The sequence below is a fragment of the Caretta caretta genome, chromosome 1, assembly GCF_965140235.1.
Source record: "Caretta caretta isolate rCarCar2 chromosome 1, rCarCar1.hap1, whole genome shotgun sequence".
Lineage (NCBI taxonomy): Eukaryota > Metazoa > Chordata > Testudines > Cheloniidae > Caretta > Caretta caretta.
Window position 1 is genome coordinate 192,593,857 of NC_134206.1, and position 9,783 is coordinate 192,603,639.

Here is a 9,783-nt window from a genome sequence, read left to right on the forward strand (position 1 = left end):
GAGCATCTCCAGCAAAACTCAGTGTTAAAGAGCAAGGGGATATTTTCAGGGAAGCAGAATTACAAGGCAAATACTTTCTCCTTTTTCACATAGATTAATGCATAGCTGGTTAGGTGCATTATGAGCAACAGTGCACTTACCTCTGCCAGATTTAGGGTAAGAGACTAGACAGACTACTGGCTTGAGCTGGAGTGTGAATCTTGTCTTCAGCTGAAACACTTAAGAAAAGGGGAACTTTAATCCTGATTTTGGTGTGCACAAAGAGCTAGGTATTATTATTTTTACTCTATTCATAACAATAGACTTCTCCATCCCAATACTACATAGGAGGAAAAAAGTGAAGTTGGATGACAAAACATACAACAACGTTTAAGGCTCTCAGCTCATCCTACTTTTTTGGTCTTTTTTAGACTATGCTATTCCGGGCAGGGACCAAGATATATCCAGTCTACAAGACGTGTCAGGAGTAGGCTTCAACCCTGCTCTTACTTTTGAATGTAGTATTGTAAGGAAAATGGCTTTTGGAACAGAACACCTTGGATCATGCCCAGACCAAGGACTCTATACACATTACTGAATTCATTCTCAAACTTCATAGCATGATATGATTATCATGGGACAGGATAACAACTGACTTTACATTTGTGTCTTCACAGCACTAGAGAAAACTGTTGGTCCTTCATAAATAAATTGAATGAACATGAGCTCATATTCTCTAGTAACACCCCACTCCCATTGAGTGCATACCAACAACATTTTTAATGGACCTCTAAGCTGTTTCACTTCAGTGAGACACTGCATGACTGGGAGAAAATAATGGCTTTAGCTGATCCATTGGATCACCTATGCTACAGAGGAAAAGTGCACATTCCTACAATTATGCTCTGGCAACATGAGAAAAATTGATTCTAAAAATTTTAGAGCTATTGAACTTTCTTGTACATCCCTCAGTTTGACTCTTAATGTTATCTCTCTACTGTCCTTCACTGTGTCAGATAATTTCTTCATCATCATAAATCCAATTTTCGAATCCAGCTTTGGAACAGAAACAAAAAAAATCTGATACCTCCTTTTCTTATATCCATTTTGGTGGACTTTGTTACTGTAAATACAGTATACTACAATAATTGGTTTTAAATAACTCTTTTATTCTTCCACCATTTGTCGAGTTTGTATGGCTAACCTGCCCAGGAGATAGGATGTCACTACTATAGAATAAGATCAATAATTCAAGTAAGGTATCTTATTAAATATTCAGGATTATTAAAGTATGTTTTCTGTGCAGTCAGCCCCTTCAAAATAACTCCCAAGTCAGTCTAGATTCTAAAAACCCACAAAACTTCTAAGTCACTTATGGAAATATTGTCAGATAAAATTGCCATTCTCAAGTCTAATGAAAACTTGCAGCATAATGCATGTGTAACATACTCTTGCATCAGAGTTTGACTCAACCAGGAGGGAGGATACCACTCACCTTGCTAAATACAAAGGAAGTTGGTTATATCTACTGAAATTGCTCAATATTAGCAGGGGTTGCAAAGTGGCCACAACTGTGGGGCAAGAAGTCGAGGAGTCATATATAATTGAGATTTGTTGGAATTTGATGAGATCAGTCACCTTGAGATGTAGCAGAGAAGGGATTTGCAGCTAGTGGTAGGCAGTAGCAGTTTTATTGAGCTTTTGAAAGGACTCTGCTTGAGGGCTTCTGATCAGTCCGCACCCACAGTATCTTGTTTATCTCCTGCTTTTCCAAAGCTCCAAGTACAATTATCAATACAGGAACTCCTCACTTAACGCTGTAGTTATGTTCCTGAAAAATGCTACTTTAAGCAAAATGATGTAAAGTGAATCCGATTTCCCCAAAAGAATTAATGTAAATGGGAGGGAGAGGGGTACGGTTCCAAGGAATTTTTTTTCGCTGGACAAAAGACTACACACACACACACATAGTATATGTTTTAAACAAACAATTTAATACTGTACACAGCAGTGATGATTGTGAAGCTTGGTTGAGGTGGTGGAGTCAGAGGGTGGAATATTTCCCAGGGAATGCCTTACTACTAAATGATGAACGCGCTGAGCCCCAAGGGTTAACACATTGTTGTTAATGTAGCCTCACACTCTACAAGGCAGCAGGAATGGAGGAAGGAGACACAGCATGGCAGAGAGAGAAGGAGACACACAGAGTGTGTGTGTGTGTGCGCTGACTCCATGGATGCTCCAGGGCTGGAGCACCCACGGGGAAAAATTAACACCCACCGGCAGCAAAGCTCCCCGCCCCACCTCACCTCCGCCTCCTCCCCTGAGCGCACTGTGTCCCTGCTCCTCTACCTACCTCCCAGCGCTTGCCGCCGTCAACCAGCTATAGCAAGCTCTGAGAGGGAGGGGGAGGAGCGGGAATGTGGTGCGATCTGGGGAGGAGGCGGGGATTTGGGGTAGGAGTAGGAATGGGGCAGGGAGGGGGCGGAGATGGGGGTGGGGACTTTGGGGAACGGGTTGGAATGGAGATGGGAGGGGGCGGGGCAGGGGTGGAGTCGGGATGGGGCCGGGGGGCAAAGGGAGGTCGAGCACCCACCGGCGCCAGTAGAAATCTGGGTGTGTGTGTGTGTGTGTGTGTGTGTGTGTGTGTGTGTGAGAGAGAGAGAGAGAGAGAGAGAGAGAGAGAGGAACATATGTCATGTGTGAGAGAGACGTGCATTGGCCCGTTAAGTATGCTGACCCCACTCTTAGTATACTGCCTTTTTAAAGTAGATCAGCAAGTTGAGACAGCAGCTGCTGCTAGCAAGCTCCGACCTAAGCCCTGTCATGTCCCGCCCCTGGTCTGTGGAGATGGGGTACAGGAGTGGGGGGCAGAACAATTGAGATCAATTGCGAGATCAATTGCCTTGACATCTTCCAAGAGGGCACATAGCTCCAGGGACTGTCTGAGTACCTCCGATGCCAGAGCTAGATAAAGGTCTAAAGACCCTAACCAGTCAGACCTACACGTGTCAGCACCATCTCTTGGCACTGGAGACTGAGACACGAGACCTTCAAGAATGGTGCCAACCGCCCAACCAGACCAACTTTGAGCACTACGGCACCGGCATCGACAGCTTTACCAGCACTGACATCCATTTCAGCACCAAGCAAACCCTCAGCACCAATCAAATCCTCAGCATCGAGAAAGTCCTACACCCGAAGCAAGTCTTCAACTCCATCTGCTGGCTGCTCAAGAGAATGCACCTCTCCCTCAGCACTGATACCTGTGCAGATGCTGATGATGCTCCTCCCTCCTCTCTAAGAATTCAGATACCCCAAAGACATACTTGTATCAGATATGCCTGAGTCAACACTACTCAGACACAACCTCCCTCCACTTCTGCCCTCCTCTCCGGAATCACACCATTCTTCCTTTTCCCTTCTGAAGATGGCACTGTCCTTCCCCAGCGATGCAGAGGAGGAGGAGTACTACGTTACACTCTCATACTTGGGACTGGCACAAAAGTCATCCTCTACACAGCTTCACTATCCACAATTCTAAATATCCAATTATGAGGCTCTCATGAACAAGTACAATTATCTGAACTATTATAAAATACAGACTTTCCTACCAAGACCTTCCTCAGGACAAAAAAGAGCAACTCCAGGCCCTCTTGTCTGAAGGACACCTCTCAGCCTGTACAGTTTACAAGACTCTTTGGACTCTGTGGATACTGCTGCCCATTCTATTACAATTGCTGTAGTCATGAGATAAGTGTCATGGCTGCACCTCTCTGGCCTTCCTAAGGAGGTATAAACCACCATTGAGAACCTACTCTCTGAAGGTCCCAAATTACTGAATCTCCACACTCCCTTAAGGACTCTCGAGCAACTCTCTGCTTTCTCAGTATTTACACACCAGTGCCAAAGAGATACCTGGGGAAATACCAACTTCCCTCATGACCCCAACCACCACAATACACTCTCCAGTGACACTACGATACTCAACACCGTTGACAGAAGCCCCCTACCAAGCGCAGATATACGACTCTTCAAGGGGCTACCTCTCATGCATGTTCGACCAAACAACAATTTTGAAGGGGTGGTTGGGGCCCCGAAAAGCCTCCTCCTGTTCCAGTCACAAGCACCATCTCTCTGACATCCCACCAGTCTGGCGACCGCCCAGCCCCTTTCTTTCCATCATGGCAGCTAATTACCTCAGACAAGTGGGTCCTAGAGATCATCAAGGAAGGATACTCCATCCCTTTCCTCTCTCTGTCACCTCCCCTCTCTTTCCCAGTCCCCTTTCAAGGACCCTTCTCACAAACCCATACTACGAGAATGGAACTGGAGCCATAAAGCCAGTCCTATCCCAGCACAGAGGGAAGGGTTTGTACTCCCATTATTTATTTATCACAATACACCCTGCCCACATATGGTTCCTCTGATTCATCATGGGGATTGGTTTCTCTCAATACAAAGTACTGCCCTTCGGAGTCTCGACAGCCCCTCATGTGCGCTCTATGTCCTTGCGGTAGTGGCTGCCTACCTACGCAACGAGGGCATTGTCATCTTTCCATACTTAGATGACTGTCTCCTCAAGGCCACATCCAAAACTGATGCCCTGTATGCCGTCCAAATGACAACGGACCTTTTCTTGAGCTTCAGCCTTTGCGTACACCTAGAGAAATCTACACTAACAACCATGCAACACTGGAGTTTACAGTCAATTTTGTATCCAAGGAGAGAATCTGCCCTCACGTCTTAGACAGGACATGTTTCCAGCTACTCAACCACATGGCAATGGTCATGTTCGTGGTGAAGTACACACGGTTATACATGAGGCTTGGCTCCAGGCTTGGCTATGTACAGTCTATGTACCTCACAGACATAGCCTTCCCAAGCTCCTATCCCTGCTTATTAAGGTCAAGGACTCACCCCTCTGGAGGACACAGTTCAAGAACATCTGTGTTGGGGTCCCTTTTCTTCAACCAGTGCCATCCACGATTCTAACAACTGATGCCTCCTTAATCGGTTGCCTCATACAGTGCAGGGCAGATGGCCCTTAACCGAATCCACCCTACACATCAACCTCCAATGCCTGCTGATGCTTTCTCCCACTGATCGCACATTGCACTATCAGAATCATGATGGACAATATTGCCTGCATGTTCTACAGCAACAGACAAGGTGGAGCGAGTTCCCATTCTCTGTGTTTGGAGGCCCTGAAATTATGGAACTGGTGTATCCAACATGGCACATACCTTCCTGGGTGCCAGAACACCACCGTGGACTCATTAAGCAGGAGATTCTCCCATGATCACAAGTGGTAATTAGATACGTTAGCCCTTCAGCACATCTTCAACCGCTGGAGATTCTCCACCATACATCTCTTTCCCACACTGGAGAATGGCCACTGCCCTCAATTTTGCTCAAGAGCGGGCTTAGGACACAGATCATATGTATTCCTCATAACATGGGACGTGCTGCTACTTTATGCCTTTCCTCCCTTCCCCCTTCTGTTCCGAGTACTCCACAAGATCCCAGGGTACTGAGCCCATGTCATCCTTATATCTCCGCAATGGCCACAATAAATCTGGTATACTTACCTCATTCACATGATGGTATGCCTGCCAATCTCTCTCCATCCGACTCTGCAACTTCTTTCACAGGATCCATCCTCCATCCCAATCCACAGCTGCTCCACCTGAAAGCATGGCTCCTCCATGGTTCCAGGATTCAGAAATAACCTGTTTAGAAGCAGTTAAACTCTTCAGTTTAACAGTTCTAAGTACTCTTGAACAGCAGGCGCGATACAACTAGATGCACTTACCTCCACAATTGGACTACATTCCAATCCTGGTGCACCTCCAATCAGGTCAAGGCAACAAGCGCTCCATTGCTACTTATCATGGACTATATTTTATACCTTAAACAATTGGGGTTATCCAGAAGCTCCATTTGTGTGCATTTGGCAACCATCATGACTTTTCACTATGAGATAGATAGCCACTCCGTCTTCACCCACCCACTCACAAAACTGTTCCTGAAGGACCTCCAAAAATATTTACCCTCACATATGGGATCTAACTCCAGCTTGGGACCCCGACCTTATCCTATGCTTTCTTACTAGACCTCCATTCGAATCAATGGCAACGTGCTCCTAATGTCCATTAGGGAACTCAAGGGGAGGGGGGACAGTCCGACTGCACAGCATTTTATATATGTTCCTCTCATGGCGTGAGATGGGGAGTTGTGCACGTGTGGTCAGATGGGCCCTGCTGATGAAGATCCCCGATCCCAGGTGCAGAGGCACTGCCCACAGAGAGACATCTCCAAGAACCTCAGTTATTTCACAGGATGAGTCACCGTCTCTTTTAGTGTTTCACAAGCTGTTTTCTAAAAGAAATTTACGTAATTCAGTCATTTACATTTAGAGGCCCAAAAGGTGTAGAAAATGTCAGAGTCCAAACAGGTTTCAGAGGAACAGCCGTGTTAGTCTGTATTCGCAAAAAGAAAAGGAGTACTTGTGGCACCTTAGAGACTAACCAATTTATTTGAGCATGAGCTTTCGTGAGCTACAGCTCACTTCATCAGATGCGTACCGTGGAAACTGCAGCAGACTTTATATACACACAGAGAATATGAAACAATACCTCCTCCCACCCCACTGTCCTGCTGGTAATAGCTTATCTAAAGTGATCAACAGGTGGGCCATTTCCAGCACAAATCCAGGTTTTCTCACCCTCCACCCCCCCACACAAATTCACTCTCCTGCTGGTGCTAGCCCATCCAAAGTGACAACTCTTTACATAATCAAGTCGGGCTATTTCCTGCATAGATCCAGGTTTTCTCACTTCCCCCCCACCCCCATACACACACAAACTCACTCTCCTGCTGGTAATAGCTCATCTAAACTGACCACTCTCCAAGTTTAAATCCAAGTTAAACCAGAACATCTGGGGGGGGGGAGGTAGGAAAAAACAAGAAGAAACAGGCTACCTTGCATAATGACTTAGCCACTCCCAGTCTCTATTTAAGCCTAAATTAATAGTATCCAATTTGCAAATGAATTCCAATTCAGCAGTTTCTCGCTGGAGTCTGGATTTGAAGTTTTTTTGTTTTAAGATAGCGACCAAAGGAGTACTTGTGGCACCTTAGAGACTAACCAATTTATTTGAGCATGAAGGAGTACTTGTGGCACCTTAGAGACTAACCAATTTATTTGAGCATGAAGGAGTACTTGTGGCACCTTAGAGACTAACCAATTTATTTGAGCATGAAGTCCAGAACAGAGTCCAGAAATGCCTCAGGATGGGCAGATGGTCTAAAAACTGCCCAAAATGGGTCAAAGAGATAATCAGATACCAGCCCCCATACAAGTTAATGCAAAAGCCATCATGGAGAGAGATCCTCCACGGTCAGCTTAGTCACCAGCTCCAATGTGATCTCCAATAATCGTCTTGAGCAATACAACCCAACAATCAACCCCCAAAATACTCCCAAATCCACACACGCTACACAGTCCAGAAGATGTCGCCCCCAAAAAACCAATGCCCATATAACCTAGTTCAAAAAGACCAAATGCTAGTCACTAAAAACTTCAGAAATAGCCTGGAAGACCACCCCTAAACAGCACAAAAGAAAAAGAGACTCCCACTGTTCCCTAAAAAAAATAATTAAAAATAGAGGCTTAATCAGTCCCCAAACACCAAACCCAAATCCAGCTCCAACCCCCCTTCAAAATGTCCCTAATAGCAGAACATTCCTCAACTTACTTAAAGGTTAAACATGACAAAAATTCATCCAAAGAAGTTCCCCAAACCATTGAAATAGCATAAAAAAGTGAGCTAAAGCAAGCCAAAAAGGTACCCAGAGTAGGAGTACAGTGCTTAAGGTTTGAAAAGGTCCAAGAAGTGCCCAGAAATGCCCAAGAGGGTTTATTTGTTTTATAAAAATATCAGGAAATGGTCCAAAATGATTTTTTGTTTTCAAATGGGGTAAAGCAAGCACCCAATAGCACTCAAAGGGTCCAAACATAGCCCAATGGTAAAGAAGGTGTCAAATCCTATCTAAATTGTATCATAAAAATGTCAAGAACTCATGCGGTCCAAAAGCTGCTCCAAAAGACCTTACCCTTTTACTTGCTGAATTGTTTGGACAAATAATTTTCAGGCTATGAGTTGCTTGCCAACTGTTCACTTTAGACAAGTCACTATTTGAATGATGTGGTTATTCACTACACCATTCAGTTATATTATTTCTCCTCCCTAATTAGATAAATGAAACTTTAGTAGAAAAAACAGTGATAAAACAGCAACAGCAAATATTACACTTCTAGTATAAATAATCATTAACACTAAAATGCCTAGAATTTTCATGATCATGAGCATTTTCCTTAACATCTTTCTGTCCCATGTAATAATGTGCACTTGCAGTATATTATTTAGTCACTAGATGTCTTTGCGAGCCACACATAATTCTAGATTGGGTCCTGTCACTGGTAGACAAGAGACAAAACTAGTATTTAAGCTAAGTGGAAGCCTTCTGTATGTGTCCATAGTCTGTGGTTGTTTTCTTTAATAAATGGGTCCTGATTAGGATGGACTGAGATTCCATATTTCAGAACATTCCTCAAATGCACGTGAACAACAAATTACATGGATCGATAAAATCGTAAAAAACTGAGCTAAGCACTTTTTTCATGAACATTTTGCAAACTGTTTTTAAAATATTGGATTAGTATTATTCCTAAATATTTTATGCTATTTTTTCCCCCACTGAAAGATTGCCTTGAAAACTTGTCTGGATTTAGATCTTCATTAGTGGATCATCTACAAAAAGCAGTTTTTTCCTTCTGATAAATGTATTATATGCAGAGCGGGCAGTACTGCTTATAGATATAGTTGCTTTACAATTCCCCTTATAAGACCATGTTTGTTCAGTTGCTTGTAACCATGCTAAAACTTTAACTGTTTGGGCTGAAATTTTCATGCCAGGTATCTGTCTTAGGTTGATTTCTTTTCTTTTTTCTTTCTTTTTTTGAGAAATTTCAGCTTAAATGGTTCTGTTGGTTTTGAGACTGAGGTTAGAAAAAAATAAGTTTTACCCATGTTAAAAAAAATTCTTACAATTTTTTAGATGCGGAGCTCCTGCATCTCCATGCTTGGAAGCAATGTCTTGAATTTGGTGCATCTGTGGGCAGAGTCTGGTGCCAGGAATATGCTTTTGGCCATCTCTGCGAAAATTCACCCAATCTGGGTCAATTTATAAACCACTGAGAAATTGCTGTTCACACACACTCCAAATCTTGTCGGAATTTGGCAGCTAAATTCTCTGAAGATTCCATTTGTACCGAGCATGAGGAAACTTACAGTTGATAAATGCAAAGTAAAGGACATTGAAAGGAAAAAAATAAACCACCCATATGCCTTATGAAGTTCTAAAGTACCTGTGTCAACCCAAGAAAGGGACTAGAGCATCACTGTAGATAGCTCAATGAAAACCTCTACTCAGTGCACGGCGCTGGTCACAAAAGCAAACAAGAAGTTACAATGGATAAGAAATGGAATAAAAGATATTATCAGAAATATTAGAATGCCTTTATATAAATCAGTGGTGCTGCCTCATCTGGAAACTGTGTGCAACACTGATCACCCTATCTCCAAAAAAATTGCAGAACTGGAGGGAGTTCAGAGAAAAGTGACACAAATGATCAAGGGCCTGGAAAAAACCTCTTCTCAAGAGAGACTGAAAATATTGAGTGTTTACCTTAGAAAGGAAATGAATAAGAGGGGACATACTAAAAATATATAAAATAAT

General features: G+C 43.5%; 1 protein-coding gene across 1 annotated transcript in view; it reads right to left on the reverse strand.

Annotated features, from left to right (window-relative positions):
• Positions 1 to 1,952: 1,952 nt before the first annotated feature.
• The window catches only part of LOC125645155 (OX-2 membrane glycoprotein), a 143,551-nt gene continuing 135,720 nt past the window's right edge, over positions 1,953 to 9,783 (reverse strand). The window contains exon 9 of the transcript XR_007359221.2: positions 1,953 to 5,711. The gene's annotated coding sequence lies outside the window, so the exon portion shown is untranslated. The remainder of the gene's footprint in view (positions 5,712 to 9,783) is intronic.